Raw genomic sequence first — 17,117 nt, 5'->3', positions numbered from 1 at the left:
TACTCTCCTTTCTGCCACTCCTTCTCCCCTTACCTGTCCCCTCTCTCCTCCCTCCGTTACTCCTCCGCTACCCTTCCGCCAAGTTACGACCTTCCACCGCTGTCCCATACTTCGCACTCGGACACCGCTCGTACCTTGCTCCGAGCCTCCGTCATAGTCCCTACCTCGGACTTTGACTCCACCTCGGTCTTAGTCCATTGCATTGGTGACCTCATACTACGTAAACACCATTGCCAATATCCCTCGGACTTTCAACCCCGCCTCCGTAACCTCCGTAAGCTCCGCAACCCCCAAGCTTCACAGATCGCCTTCGGCACTCTCGCCGCTTGTAATGTATTTCTCGCGTTTTCCCCTCATCCCTATTTGGACTACTGCTTCTTCCTATTCTAGCCAGTTAGTCATCATCCCCACTTTCCCTCATCCTCCTGCCCCTCTGGGCCTCGCCCTCCCTACCTCTTTTCGGACGTATCACAGGTCCTGCCTTATGACCTTCGGTACTGCTCCGCTCCCTCTACCCTTTGTTCCCTTTCGGACGTCTTTGTTCCGATTCGGTTACCCTTTGTTTCCCTTGTGCTTTTGCCCCTTCCATTATATATATCGGCGCTTGTACATACTCGTTTTGGTTTAGTCCGAAATCGACCTGAAATGCCCCCTAGAGACTTCCTGCTCACCTACTGTGAAATTAAGGACCAAATGGACAAACAGCAATGGCACAGCGCTCCGCTTGAGTCGCTGAGGCCAAGGTCCCTCCATGCTAAGTCTCCGATTCCACTCCGGAGTCGTCTGTTCCCGCCCCGTTCTAACAGCTGGTGAATATATTGTCGAACCAGACATGTAGGCATCTGCCTACTTCTCCTTGTAGTTCTGTCAAAAACCCGAGGGTTGACAGAAGGGGGGTAAATGCGTGAGTCCGAATGCAGGTGGGGCTCAACTAGAGGGGGGTCCGAGGGCTCCGGTAGTGAACCGAAGCTTCTCAGGGAGCCCGGTTCTGCTGGATGGTACAAGAGGCTCTAAGAAGGATGCGGCCTCAGCGACTCGGAGGGAGCGCTGTGCCTCCGTTACGTCTCAGTTAGTCCTTGTATTTCTTATGTCTGAGGTGTCTTGTAGAACAGGAACGGGAATCACTCAGAGGGACTTTGGGTGGCATTTTAGTCGAGATTAGATCTAAGGAACTACAGGTTCTAATCTACGGGTATTTATAAAGGAGAATGGGGAGGACTTAGTCAAAGTCCGAAATGGCAAATGGGACAACACCGAAAGATACCGAGAGGTACCGAAAGGTCCCAAACGATATCTTAAACGGGGAACCGAGGTGTCGGGCCAAGGAGGGTGGAGTTGGAGGCCAGAAAGTGAATGGGGAAGACAAATGGGTAAAGGGGGTTAGCCGACTGAACGGTAGTAGTGCTAAGAATGGAAGATGACTAATAAGTGATAACGTGAGGGAGGTCACCGAAGGATGCGGGTAGCTCCGAAAGCGGAGTTGCATATCCGAAGGATGTTAGGTTACTCCAATAAATGAAATGGGTGGAGGAATGGTTTAAGGGCATGTCACGGGATATCGGAGGTCCGTCGGGATATTGGAGCAAATCCAGGGTCTCCGAATGTTCCGACTCAGGACCGAGCTTCCGGGATGGGAGTGGCCAAGGTTCGGTGTGCCGCAACCAGACCGGAGCTGAGACAGTCAGGAGGGAAGGTGGCTTGGGGAGTGGGGAGGCATGGTGTAGGGGATGGTGAAGTTGTTAGGAAGGTGTGGTGTGGTGGGAGTGCGCAGGGTCGGGATTCCGGGATATGACAAGTTCCCAGGTCAACATGTGCTGGAAAGTACAGGGAGCGTTGCAGTCCCCTTGCTGCATCATGTTGGAGTTGTACATCCCATGGGGTGTAGAGAATGTCATCCTATGGACATCGTCTGGATCCACATGTATTTGTTCATACACGTCCAACATATCGATCTTAGATCAGTATGTTGCTCTGGCAACTGATTCTTGGATCAGTCACATGTCTGGCATTGGTGTGACGTCAAGGATCATGTTTGAGTTATGATTCCTTGCGTCTATTACCATGTGCAAAGATCCATCTGCTTTGCAGATACACAGTAGTGGGCATGCTCACTCGCTGTTCACAGGATACCACCATCCTGCTTTTACATAGCAATCTATTTTGGTTGCTAGTGCTTCCTGCAGTGCTGCAGGACATCTTGGGGTGTTTTCCTGAAATTTCTTGTTTGGATCCTTTAACGGGATTCGATGGTTTACCTCCCTCAAGTGAGGCATTTCTAATAGCACTGGTGCCATTACAGTTTCAAATTTCTCTCTCCACCACTCCCTGAGTATTTCGAACTCGGATGTCATATCCATACATACCTGATCCTGATCCAACTCCCAGACCCCCATCTTCACCACCTCTGGAGTCCTACCCTACTGCTGTCCATTCCGATATTCACCATCGGACCTGACACCACTCCTCTTACCCCTCATGCCACCTCCACCCTTCTGTCACTCTCCTACCCTTCCCCCGTCCGCTCCGATACTCACGTTTGGACCTGACACCTTTCCTCTCCTCTGTCATATCCTGGAATCCCGACCCCATGCTCTCCCACCTCATCACACCTTCCTAACAACTTCATCATCCCCTACACCATAACTCCCCACTCCCCAAGTCACCTTCCTGTCAGGGATGTGTCCAGGGTGGAGGGGGCCCGGATGTAGCACCCAGCAGAGGGACCCTCTCGGGGAGCGAAGCGGGCACGCATACTGACGGGCCCAATCTGGGACTGTAGTCCCTGGCCACTTAGACTGAAGTGGAAAACGTGAGAAGAAGGTTACTTCTTCAGTTCCTGTTAGAACTGGGCAGATTCGGACGACTCTGGAGTGGAATCGGAGACTTAGCATGGAAGGACCTCGGCCTCAGCAACTCAGGCAGAGCGCTGTGCCATTGCTGGTTGTCCTGGGGGTCCCTAATTTCGGATCTAGCAGAGGGAAAGTCTCTTGGGGGGAATTCAGGTCGATTTCGGACTGAGGTTACAAGTTACTATGTACATTGTATATAAGGAGGGGTCCGGAATCAAAAGGAGCGAGGGTACTCTGAAAGGAGACAAAGGGAGCTGGAAAGAGGAACAACACCGAGGGTCAAGGGTTTGACTCAATGGTGTTTCCCAAAGGAGGAGTGAAGGGCCAAGGCCCAAGGAGGAAGGAAGGAGGTTGTGAGTGGGGAATGGCTAGCTGACTGAATAGAAAGGAAGCAGCAGCCCAAATAGGAATGAGGGAGTATAGCGGAATTGAATGGAGCAATGCAATAGTTGCAAGGTCCGACATAAGTCCGGAAAGTCCGAACTCGGAAGTTAAACTCCGGAATATTGGCAAAGGTAATTAAATGGAATGAGCTAACCAATACAATGGGTATAAGTGGAGGTGGGGTCAAAGTCCAAGGTCGGAGCTAAGACCGGAGGTTCTGGAGATGGAGACGCAAATGGGATTCCGGAGCGGAGGCCCAGAGTCGGGAGCATAGGTGTTGCATACTAATCTGGAAGGTGTTGAGGTTGGAGCCCGGAGCGGAGGTTGGGATTGTATGGATATGACAGTTCCCACTTCAGGTACATTTATGTACATGCGGCTTGGGTCACATGACGAGTGCCACATCATCTATGGAGAGGGCCGCAGCCATCCGGGTATCCCCATGGGGGATCCCAAGGGCAACCGCTGCAGGCACGCGTGCTAGGCGTAGTGGGAAGTCGTCTGGGGTGTCTGAGCCAGATGGGTCAGCAGTACAATGATACAAGGGAAGGTGGTCCATGTAAATAGAAAGAATAAACAGAAAGGGAGAATGAAATAAAGGAGGAAGAGGAAAGAGGGAAAAGGGAGGAAAGGGGAGAGGGGGAAGAGGGAGGAAGGAGGATGGAGGAAGGATGGGTAGCGGGGAGCGGGTGAGGTGGGCCTGGGTGGGCCTGGGTGGACCCGGGTCAGGCAGGTGTGCCCTGACACTTCCTAACTGTCTCAGCTCTGGCCTGGTCATGGCACACCTTACCTTGGCCACTCCCATCCCGTAAGCTTGGTCCCGAGTCGGAACATTTGGAGACTCCGGATTTGCTCCGATCTCCTGACGGACCTCCAACATCCTGTGACATACCTCTAAACCATTCCCCCACCCATTTCATTTATTGGAGTCACCCAACATCCTTTGGATATGTAACTCTGCCTTCGGAGCTACCCACATCCTCTGGTGACCCCACTCACATCATCACATATTAGTCACCTCCCAATTATAGTACGACTGTCATCTTTCCATTCAGTCGGCCAACTTCCTCTTACCCATTTCTCGTTCCCATTCATCCTCCAGCCATTTACTCTGCCCTTCTCGACCTGACACCTCAGTTCCCCGTTAAGGATATCATTTGGGACCTTTCGGTACCTTTCAGCATCATCCGGCACCTTTCAGTGTTTTCCATTATTGCTCAGACTTTGACTAAAGTCCTTCCCATTCCTCCATATATAAATACTTGTAGATTAGAACCTGTAGTTCCCCAGTTCTAATCTCGACTCAAAGTTACCCCAAGTCCCTCTATGAGTGAATCCTGACCCCTGCCTACAAGATACCTCAGACACATGAAATATAAGGACTAACTGAGATGTAATGGAGGCACAGCGCTCCCTCTGAGTCGCTGAGGCCACATCCTTCTTAGAGCCTCTTGTACCACCCAGCGAGGTACTCTCCAAAAGTGTAATCCTGCATCATGAAATCATGAGTCATGACATGTCATGACAATTGAATTGAATCAGACATTTTTTGCATTGAAAATTTTGGATTTCATGACAGTTCATGACAAGGTTCATGACTGCTGGTGACACAATATGACATGATGCCTCATGGAGGTTCATGAGTGGTTGTGGTGTTCATGAACCTTCATGACCTTTCATGACAGGTCATGAAGGTTCATGGAGTGTCATGGAGTGTCATATGTTTATTTTGACCTTTCCCCATCATGTAAAATGCTATAATGTCCCATGATGCATCATGGACATTCATAATGCTCCATGAACATGTACTGTATAATGAGTCAATGCAATGTCACAAGCACTCATGAACTGTCATGTGACAGACCTTATTTGTGACAGCACTGACTGATCAACCTCCAACTCATGGACTTGTGTTGGCACTACACTGAACTCCACTTTTCCTCCAGCCACCTTTGCTGCTTGGTGTCAGAAACGGTGCTTGAGGGTATTCATGGGAAGTGGAGCAGAGTATGGCAGTGTGAGTGATCACTTAGCTGATAGGTTACTCCATTGCAAGGTGTCAGGGGGTTGGGATGTTGGTCACTCCCACTGAGTTGTGCCACACACTCTAGGCTATCCTGTATTTCAGGTGTAGTGGAGGGAACCTGGTGGCAATGTAGGCTCAAGTTAAGACAAAGTGAGAGGTGAACTATGGACAAGAGGACTTGGGGGGGTATTCTAGTTGACATTCAAACTGGGGTACATAGGTAGTATACTATCTACAATGCATAAATACAAAAGGGAGAACAGAAGAGGGGCTGGTCAGTCTGGCACCTGAATGGGAGGCAGAGTGGTGAACATGACAAACTAAATGAGGGACGAGAACCAGGGAGACAGAGAGTGAGAGAATGAAATGAACAATTAAACAAAGAGGCAAAGTAGGGAGGCAACTGACAACCTGGGTGCCAATATAGTAGCAGATCAAGTGTCAATGTTTTACTTATTCATTCTTCACCTAGGTTCTTGTCTTTGATTCAATTTAACAATCCCCACTCATTTCTGCACTGGACCGACTGGCCCTTCCCATGATTTCTCTCCCTTATTTATACCTTGTAAATGCTTTCAGGGACCTTAGTCTGAAATCAACTAGAGCAACCCCCCTCTTGTGTGATGCCCTCATATCACTTTCAACTTAAGGGTAACATGTAATTAACCATTATGGCCCCAATTGTCATTTTTGTACCAAGAATCCTAATTTATGATCAATCACGATTCTTGGGAAGACTCATAGTGATTCATGAAGGTCCATGAGGGTCCATGATCTTTTATGGACAGGCATGTAACCACTCAAAACCTGCCTGGAACCACTTAAGTCATGAGCAATCATGACCCCCCATGCAGGTTCATGACATCTCATGAAATTCCATGATGGTTTGTCATGAACCTGTTAGAACCGGGCGGAAACAGACGACTCCGGAGTGGAATCGGAGACTTAGCATGGAGGGACCTTGGCCTCAGCGACTCAAGCGGAGCGCTGTGCCATTGCTGTTTGTCCATTTGGTCCTTAATTTCACAGTAGGTGAGCAGGAAGTCTCTAGGGGGCATTTCAGGTCGATTTCGGACTAAACCAAAACGAGTATGTACAAGTGCCGATATATATAATGGAAGGGGCAAAAGCACAAGGGAAACAAAGGGTAACCGAATTGGAACAAAGACGTCCGAACGGGAACAAAGGGTAGAGGGAGTGGAGCAGTACCGAAGGTCATAAGGCAGGACCTGTGATACGTCCGAAAGGAGGTAGGGAGGGTGAGGCCCAGAGGGGCAGGAGGATGAGGGGAAGTGGGGATGATGACTAACTGGCTAGAATAGGAAGAAGCAGTAGTCCAAATAGGGATGAGGGGAAAACGCGAGAAATACATTACAAGCGGCGAGAGTGCCGAAGGCGATCCACAAAGCTCGGGTGTTACAAAAATGGGGCCGGAGGCGCCCATTTTCGTCCGTTCTGGCGCAGGAATAGGGAAGGGGGTTGGACATAAGGGTTTACAGGTTGTTTCACAGATGGTTTAACATGTTGTTGAACAGGTAGTGTGGCAGCGGGTTTTTGTTGATTATTGATTGGATAAACTTAATTACTATACAAATCATGTGATACAGAACCCATAAGAGTCTAAAATGGGAAATTCCCATTTCCATAACATCGGGGGTTGTGGAGGTTATGGAGGTTACGGAGGCAGGGTTGAAAGTCCGAGGGATATTGGCAATGGTGTTTACGTAGTATGAGGTCACCAATGCAATGGACTAAGACCGAGGTGGAGTCAAAGTCCGAGGTAGGGACTATGACGGAGGCTCGGAGCAAGGTACGAGCGGTGTCCGAGTGCGAAGTACGGGACAGCGGTGGAAGGTCGTAACTTGGCGGAAGGGTGGCAGAGGAGTAACAGAGGGAGAAGAGAGGGGAAAGGTAAGGAAGAAGGAGTGGCGGAAAGGAGAGTAGTCAGGTCCGAAGGTGAGTATCGGAGCGGACGGAGATAGGGTCGGAGAGGTAAGGAGGAGGTGTGTTGCCAGGACCGAAGGTGAGTATCGGAACGGCAGCGGTAGGTTATGACTCCGGAGGTGACTCCGCAACCCCCGAGCTTCGCAGATCGCCTTCGGCACTCTCGCCGCTTGTAATGTATTTCTTGCGTTTTCCCCTCATCCCTATTTGGACTACTGCTTCTTCCTATTCTAGCCAGTTAGTCATCATCCCCACTTCCCCTCATCCTCCTGCCCCTCTGGGCCTCGCCCTCCCTACCTCCTTTCGGACGTATCACAGGCCCTGCCTTATGACCTTTGGTACTGCTCCGCTCCCTCTACCCTTTGTTCCCGTTCGGACGTCTTCGTTCCGATTTGGTTACCCTTTGTTTCCCTTGTGCTTTTGCCCCTTCCATTATATATATCGGCGCTTGTACATACTCGTTTTGGTTTAGTCCGAAATCGACCTGAAATGCCCCCTAGAGACTTCCTGCTCACCTACTGTGAAATTAAGGACCAAATGGACAAACAGCAATGGCACAGCGCTCCGCTTGAGTCGCTGAGGCCAAGGTCCCTCCATGCTAAGTCTCCGATTCCACTCCGGAGTCGTCTGTTTCCGCCCGGTTCTAACACCTTCATGTGACTTCCGGGTATCCCCAGAAGTTTTCCTGATATGGTGGCCACTGTGGGAAGATGAGAAGTTAGCTTCCTTCTCATCTTCTTACCCACAGTAGGTTGTGCCCTGAATAGGGCTGGTTACACCACAGGCTGTGGACCATAGGGGAGGGTCATGGGGACCTGGGAGTCGTCCCCTGACATCACCCCTGCTCCTCCCTTCTCTCTCTTCCCTCTGACCCTCTTCTGCCAAACCTCCACCAAGTTATGACCTTCCACCACTGTCCCTTACCCTGTACTCAGGCACCGCTCATACCTTCACTCCGAGATTCCATCATAGTTCCGACCTTGGACTTTGACTCCACCTTGGCTTAAGTCCATTGCATTGGTGACCTCATACTGCGTAAACACCATTGCCAATATTCCTCAGACTTTCAACCCCGCCTCCATAACCTCCATAACCTCCAAGCTCCACGGATCATACTCAGTGCTTTTGCCGCTTGTAATGTATCTTTCGTGTTTTCCCCTCATCCTTATTTGGACTGCTGCTTCTCTCCATTCTAGCCAGTTAGTCATCATCCCCACTTCACCTCACCCTCCTGCCCCTCTGGGCTCCGCCCTCCCTATCTCCTTTCAGATGTACCACAGGTTCTGACCCATGACCTTCAGTACTGCTCCACTTCCACCACCCCTTTGTTCCCGTTCAGATGCCTTTGTTCCGATTCGGACCCCCTTTGTTTCCCTTGTGCTTTCGTCTCCCTATTATATACAGGCACTTGTACATACTCGTTTTGGACCTTCAGTCTAAAATCGACCTGAAATGCCCCCTAGAGACTTCCTGCTCACCGCCTCTGAATTAAGGACCAAATGGACAAACAGCAATGGCACAGCACTCCACTTGAGTCACTGAGGCCAAGGTCCCTCCTTGCTAAGTCTCTGGTTCCCCTCCGGAATCATCCGCCCTCGCCCAGTTCTAACATTGGGGTTGTTCATGGAGAGTCCTTCCAACTAGGATTGGGCCAACCTTCAGGGTACTTTCTTTCGATTACCCTGAGGTGTGTTTTAATCCTGCCTCCCTGTCAGGGGGGCTTCTTTTTTGGTCCTTCTTGAGCTCTTGCTCGAGTTTTCCATCCATGTGATCTTGTCGCATGGTGTAACGGGTCTATCCAACTAGACTCGTAACTCAGGTCTGGGGGGGGGTAGGTCTCTCTCTAGTGTCAGACAGATGTAGTGGGGTCCTTGGGTACGGTGCTGATAACCCTCTCTAACTACTGTACAGCGGGTCACGGAAGAGTCCGATACAAATAGAAAAGGAAAGTCACATGCATGAATGAATGAAAATAGTAAAGATAATAAAGAAAATGTCATATCTCCTCAACAACCCAACCGAATCCAACGATCTTAGACTCGTCAGAACCACCTCTACAACTTCTACAACTCCTACTATTACCCCGACTCACCAATCCTAATCCCTGATGCAGTAAAGGGTGAAGTGTGCAATGAGGCTCGTTTTAACCTGCACGGACTTGTCCCTACAACAACAGTCTTCACTGACTCAAAGGGTATCTATGTTACCCTTGTTCACTGTTCTCACTTTGTGGGACCGGAAGTCTAAACTTACCTGGTTTTTGTTTAACCAGGGGGTGCCGAATATGGCATTGTATCTATCGATGTTAATCATATTGAAGTAGTGTTTTTCCATGTGGCTGTTGATCTCAACATCCATGTTTGTTCCAAACAGGATATGGACCATGTGGATGAAGTCCAGCGATATAGCATCCGTTTCGGCTCCACTGCCAAATAGCGTGTAGGCTTTTAGGCCTGCTATTTTTATATGAGCCATCAGCGTTCTCTTTGTTGAGAGCGGTCTGTTTGTGGGGTATTCTCCCACGTCTTTTGAGATGCAGAATTTTGCATCAAACAAGGGCGTCTGGGTTTTGATGGACTTTTGGTCCTTCTTCCCTTTCTCCCTGTTTTCCTTGGGTACTTTGGTGTATTTCCCCAAGGCATCTTTTCTTGGTGCTTCCACCAAGGCTTCAGCGACTTTCTCATCTGCCATGTTTTCTAACTGGTGCGCTATGGCCAGTTTGATTTTATAATTTATGTCGTTGTGATCAACGACTGACATTGGGCCCATCCTTATGGTCTCGACGTTGAGTTCCTCACCCTATGAGTTGGGTGAGTATTGAGGTGTATGGGTCCTCTATGTCAGAGACCAGATTCGAGATGAAGGAATGTCTCCGTAGCGGAGGGCTTCGGCCTCAGCAACTTCTGCCAAGAGCGCTGTGCCTAGTGACACATCCGTGCCCTAACTTACTGACTGGCAATTAGAACCTAGGGGGGTAACTCTAGTTGATTTTACTACTGGGGTGTAACCTATGTACAAGTGGGATATATATATGGTTACAGTGGAGATGGGTCCGCAATTGGCGGAGCCGAACAGAGCGGAGCTAACGGGGTTTAAACATTAGCCGACTGAATATTACCGACGAGTCGGTTCGCGGGGTTAGCGGAAAGGCAGGTGATAACCCAGAAACAGAAAGGAGGGATAGGCCTGAAGGTGGGCTCTGCAGGGCAGGCGAGTGTATTGCCCAGCGGAGGCGGGGGTGCGCTAGCGGACGTCGGAGCTGTCCGGAAGTCTTCGGGGCTCTGTACTTAGGGAGGCGTAGGTAATAAATTGAAATGAGGGGGTGGTGACCATTGAGGGGTACCGAGAGGATTGTGGAATACAGGGGCTCCGAGGTTAGTGAGGGAGGAGCGGAGTTAGAACGGAGGGATCGGAGGGACCGGAAGTCGATGGCCGGGGATGGATATGACACTCTACTTTGAAGCTTGATGCTCCAGAGTTACCAGAGTTGTTCTCTGGTTTTTTGTCTGATGAGTCTTCTGACTCTTCTTCTGATGCGCTCGTGATCTCCATGGTGGCTATGTGCCTTGGTTTTTCATCACTCGTTGCATTATGTTTTGGGCAATCTTTCGTTTCCCCTATTTTGCCGCATTTGCCACAAATTGGAACTGACTTTTGGTCAGTTTTCCTCGAGTTTTTCGAGGATGTATCCTCTTTCCATCCGGATTTTGGCTCTTCAGCCTTCTTTCCTGATGGGAGAGCTCTACTGTGGCCCATGGTCGCTGTGGTGGTTGTTCAGGTATAATATCCCGATTTGTAGGCTGAAGACATCTTCAGCCCATCCATTATCTCATCTACACAAGATATTGCTTTCAACATCTCCTCATTTGAGGAGAAGTCCACTCTGATTCTGTCATGAGCGATCATTTCCCTCTTCCATTTGAGGGGAATGTAGTTTAGAAACCTGGCGTTGAAGGACACCTGGTCTGGTGGTGTCACCATCTGGGATGCTGCTTTAGACATGTCTAAGTAGAACTGTTTTAGGCCTTTTTCTGCTTCGTATTTAACATTGTGGTACTTCTTTGTTGCATTCAATGCAGCAGAGGCTTTAATGAATGTTCTCATCAATATGTTGAGAACTTTGAGGAACATACCCTTGTCTCCTCTGAGGAGAGTTTCGTCTCGGAGTCTTATTCCGAGGTCGAATGCGGGTCCCCCTAATCCGCGAATCAAGCAGTCCAGATGGACTTTGTTGAATTGGGGACCTTTGCATCCTCACGAGGCGAGGAATCCCAGTAGTTCTGTGAACCCAGAACGATTCCATGTCATTCTCCCCTGACCATTTCTTGTCAGGAAAAGCTGGCCCATTTTTTAGAGCTTCAGGCTTCACTCCCTCTGGGTAGGGAGTGAGTATTCTCACTTTGGCCATTCTTATGGCCTTTTTGTACCATTTCTCCAGGTACTCCTCTTGCTCCCCTGCCTTCCTGGGGTCGCTATCCAATGGAGATCTCTCCTTTGGGGGGCTTTTGCTGGGGGAATCTTCCTTGCAGCGTTTCTTTGGTTTTGGGCGAATTCGCCTGAAGTTGTATTTGGATTCTCTCATTGTTTTGAGAGAGTGTGGTTGTGTTACCTCTCTGTTCGAGAGGTTCATTGAAGGTGGGTGTTTGGCCGAACCTTTGGTACGTGCCGATTCTCCTCCTAATTTCTGAATGGTGCCTTCTTTCGGCATTGTCTTCTCCTATCCTTGGGAGAAGGATCTCCTTAGCGTCTCTGTTGAGTCACTGATGATACTCCAGTGTACTTTCACTGGTGGTTCTTTTCATGAATTTTTCACGAGTTCTGGTTTTGTCCTGGCCCGTGGCCCAGGGGTATTTTTTTTGTTTCCTCACTATTTTGTGAGAAGTTTATCTCCTTCAGCAAGTCCGTCTGCTTGCTGATTTTGTCAGTCAACGCATCAATTGCGTTGGCCATTCTTTCTAGAGTTATCTCTAGATGAGCCGTGCTATTGTGGTTTGTTTCCTCGATCTTTTTTTGGATTGAGTTTATCACGGTTATTATGTGCAATTCCTGGTTTTCCAGGAGGAAGTTTGGTTGGGTGAGCAGTGACTCTCCCTAGTTGACATTGCCCCTTCTGGGGGTTCCAGAAGGGGTTCTTGGAGTGAAAGCTCCACGCTCGCTTTGTTTAGGCGAGGCCATTGTGGAGGGTGCTTCCCTTTCATAGAGGGGTCTGTTTGCTGGTTTTTCCTTACTTTTCGTAAGGCTTCCTCAGCGAACTCCCTCATTTCGGTTCGCCTCCTCTTCATTATCTTGGAGACCTCCTCCGAGGTTGGCAACCTTGCCTTGTCTGGCATGGTGTGGGGTAGTGTAAACAGCGGAAGTTCTTTTGGAGCTTCCATGCTCTGGGAGATCCTGCTCTCAGGGCATTTTTTCGTGCCTTCTTGGGCTTCCAGCCTGAGAAGAAGTTGGTCTTTGTTTTCCATCCTCCATTCAGACAGAACCTGGAACAAGTCCAGTAGTTTTTCGGATAGCCGATGCAGAGGCTCTTCCCTCTGTTTCCCTTTGTCTGCCTTTGGGGCTTGACTTGGGGACATGGGGGAGGACTCCAAGGGATAGTGGGGCCCTGGAGTTTCCTGCAACTCTATCCAATCAGCTTTTCGGGCTGATTGTTTGGCACTTATGCATTTATTGCACAAGTCAATCACCTCCTGAGGAGGTGAGGGATATTCCCCAGCTTGGGTTAGATCGGTATGACATGGAGTTCTAGGGGTATTGGGCCCTGCACTTACTCCACATAAGTTTCTGAAACCTTCAGGGGCCAGCTGTCATATCCATCCACAGCCATCATCTTCCACTGCCTCCGACCCTTCCGGACTACCTCCGCTCCTTCTTCACTAACCTCAGAGCTCCCATATTCTGCAATCACCTCCGCCTCCCTCAATGGTCACCACCCCTTTTCAATATATTACCTATGCCTCCCTAAGTATGGAGCCCCAAAGGCTTCTGGACAGCTCCAACATCCGCTAGCGCACCCCTGCCCCCACCAGGCAATTCACTTGCCTGCCCCGCAAGTCCACCTTCAGGCCTATCCCTCCTTTCCGTTTCTGGGTTATCGCCTGCCATTCTGCTAACCCCATAACCCGACTTGTTGATAATATTCAATCAGCTAATGTTTAACTCCGTTAGCTCCACTCTGCTCGGTCCCACCATTCACAGGCCCGCTCTTGCTGTAACTATATATGCTTAACTTGTACATAGGTTACACCTGTTAGAACAGGCGGATTCGGATGACTCCGGAGTGGAATCGGAGACTTAGCGTGGAAGGACCTCGGCCTCAGTGACTCAGGCAGAGCGCTGTGCCATTGCTGGTTGTCCTGGGGGTCCCTAATTTCGGATCTAGCAGAGGGAAAGCCTCTTGGGGGCATTTCAGGTCGATTTCGGACTGAGGTTACAAGTTACTATGTACATTGTATATAAGGAGGGGTCCAGAATCAAAAGGAGCAAGGGTACTCCGAAAGGAGACAAAGGGAGCTGAAAGGAGGGACAACACCAAGGGTCAAGGGTTTGACTCAATGGTGTTTCCCAAAGGAGGAGTGAAGGGCCAAGGCCCAAGGAGGAAGGAAGGAGGATGGGAGTGGGGAATGGCCAGCTGACTGAATAGAAAGGAAGCAGCAGCCCAAATAGGAATGAGGGAGAATAGCGGAACTGAATGGAGCAATGCAATAGTTGCAAGGTCCGACATAAGTCCGGAAAGTCCGAACTCGGAAGTTAAACTCCGGAATATTGGGTAATTAAATGGAATGAGCTAACCAATACAATGGATATAAGCGGAGGTGGGGTCAAAGTCCGAGGTCGGAGCTAAGACCAGAGGTTCCAGAGTGGAGGCCCGGAGTTGGGAGCATAGGTGTTGGGTACTCGTCTGGAAGGTGTTGAGGTTGGGGTGGACCCGGAATGTTCTGGAGTCGGACCGAAGGGTGTGTCAGAGCTGGAGGTGGGATAACCTCTTGGGAGTTGGCAAGGAGAAGGTGACGGAAGGGTAGTAGGACTCCGGAAGTCTGGTTCGGAGTTCTGGGAGCCCAGAGCGGAGGTCGGGATTGTACGGATATGACAACACCCCAGTGATAAAATCAACTAGAGTTGATCCCTTTTTAGATCTCGTTGCCAGTAAGTAAATTAGGGCACGGATGTGTAACTTGGCACAGTGCTCCTGGCCTGAGTCGCTGAGGCTGAAGCCCTCTGCCACAGAGATGACTCCTTCATCTTGATCTGGTCTCTAACACCAGCCCTGAGGTGGTTGCTGGTTTTGGATCATGTTGATCCTTGTCATCGTCTGACGATGGCTGTTGATTTGAATCTCCCATGATGGGAGATTGTGGTTTCTTGATGAACCGCTCGTTTCTTTTTATCGTCGCTGCAGATGCAACCTTGCCCTTGTGGGCATGTTTAGGTGCCATTGGCACTACCGAGTCAAGATGTTAAGATTGATAAGTTTTAGTGGGATGTGTTGTAAAACACACCTCATACACTTAAAAAAGTGTGAGGTCTCAGTGGGTAGCTCAGCACACAGAGCCATAAGTGATACAATGGTGTGTATTTTATGGTGGTGTGTAAGCAGTTAACCGGAGGTTACCACTTACCCACGTGACTCTATGTATCTTTAATTACATATGGCTTGGGGTTCGGGGCTATTGCCCTGACACAAGCCCACCCATACCTTTCTCACCAAAGAGGGTGAACCTGGGTAAGCTTTAATGGCATGGGCAGTGAGCAAATTGGCGGTTTGCTTGACAATCGCATCTTCAGAAGTCACGAATGCCCAGGCGAATTTCTGGATATCACCACATGCCTCATTCAAGAGATCAGGACAGTGCTGAATCAGAAGGCTTGAAACCATTGATGTGAAGAAAACGGGTAAGTGCAGAGAGCTTGAGTGTGATTTGGTGAGTATAGACTGCGATAAGGCTAAAGAGTATGCTCAGATTTAGCCTATGCTCTAGGCATAATTGGAAGATCGCTAAGAGCATCGAAATGGGTCTGGTGCATGGCTGACTGTTTTGATTCGCAGTTAGCTTGGAATTCCGAACTCCCAATAGGCTCAGAATGAGATTCTCCTTGTTTCAGAACCATTCGATGTCGAGATGTGCAAGATCTGTCATATCCGTGCATACCCGACCCCGACCCGACTTCCGGACCTCCACCCTCTTCACCTCCAGAGTCATACCCTACCGCTGCCGTTCCGATACTCACCTTCGGTCCTGGCAACACACCTCCTTCTACCCCCCATGCCACCTCTACTCCTCCTTCCCTCTCCTCCCCTATCTCCGTCCGCTCCGATACTCACCTCGGACCGAACACCACCCCTCTCGCCACCCTCCTACTACTTCTCCTCCTCCTACTCCGCTCCTCCGTCACAACACCTCCACCCTCCCGTCACCCTCCTACGCTTCCCCTGTCCGCTCCGATACTCACCTTCAGACCTGACAACTCTCCTTTCCGCCACTCCTTCTCCCTTACCTTTCTCCTCTCTCCTCCCTCTGGTTCTCCTCCGCCGGTCTCCCACCAAGTTACGACCTTCCACCGCTGTCCCGTACTTCGTACTCAGACACCGCTTGTACCTTTGCTCCGAGCCTCTGTCACAGTCCCTACCTTGGACTTTGACTCCACCTCGGTCTTAGTCAATGGCATTGGTGACCTCATACTATGTAAACACCATTGCCAATATCCCTCAGACTTTCAACCCCGCCTCTGTAACCTCCGTAAGCTCCACAACCTCCGAGCTTTGTGGATCGCCTTCGGCACTTTCGCCGCTTGTAATGTATCTCTTGCATTTTCCCCTCATCCCTATTTGGACTACTGCTTCTTCCCATTCTAGCCAGTTAGTCATCACCCCCACTTCTCCTCATCCTCCTGCCCCTCTGGGCCTCGCCCTCCCTACCTCCTCTCGGACGTATCACAGGTCCTGCCTTATGACCTTCGGTACCGCTCCGCTTCTTTTACCCTTTGTTCCCGTTCGGATGTCTTCGTTCCGATTCGGTTTCCCTTTGTTTCCTTGTGCTTTTGCCCCCTCCATTATATATATCGGCGCTTGTACATACTCATTTTGGTTCAGTCCAAAACCGACCTGAAATGCCCCCTAGAGACTTCCTGCTCACCTACTGTGAAATTAAGGACCAAATGGACAAACAGCAATGGCACAGCGCTCCGCTTGAGTCGCTGAGGCAAAGGTCCCTCCACGCTAAGTCTCCAATTCCACTCCGGAGTCGTCTGTATCCACCCGGTTCTAACAAGATCCAGGCAAACAAGTAAGCCAGGAATCAGAAGATCTGCATCATGGAGGCAATGAGATATCAGAAATGGAGTTCTTTCTCGCAACTGTGCAAGGAACGTGGGTGCGGAGTTGGAAATGAGGACATTACGGAATGAGCGCACATGGCGGTCATTGGCCATTGTACTGAAAAAGTATTCCACAGACTCTACAGGGTATTTTTCAACAAAGGCGGATAAAGGCTGGGTGGATGGAGTTGGGGATGCACTGAGCAAAGCCGTTTCTGACTGAACGATGCACTCTGCGATGTCCTTCAAGAATTCAACACCTGCAGGGAAAGGTAGACAGTGAAAGCTATCGGCAAGTCTGACTAATTTCCCAATTTCATCATTGTCAGCCAATGGGTTGCAGGCAGCATCATTCAACATCTTTGGGTCCGCGATTGTCTTGTAGTGTTCTATCAACTTTGCACTGATCTCAGGTTTGAAATGATTGGTAAGAAGGCCAAGTAATCTGGCAAGTCCCTCCGAGTTTGCGAGGATAAGCTTTTTTGGGTCCGCCAAATTCAACAATATGGACCACAGGCCTGTCAAGGGGGTCGCATGAGATCGGGCCTAAAAGGTGATTGTAGACTGGTCTCACAAGGTCATATGTCATTTTTCCTGTTAGTTCC

Source organism: Cantharellus anzutake, assembly GCF_015039405.1.
Source record: "Cantharellus anzutake strain C23 chromosome Unknown EI90scaffold_3, whole genome shotgun sequence".
In the NCBI taxonomy this organism is placed as follows: domain Eukaryota; kingdom Fungi; phylum Basidiomycota; class Agaricomycetes; order Cantharellales; family Hydnaceae; genus Cantharellus; species Cantharellus anzutake.
The sequence above is the reverse complement of the archived record's forward strand: the minus strand, read 5'-3'. Positions refer to the sequence as shown.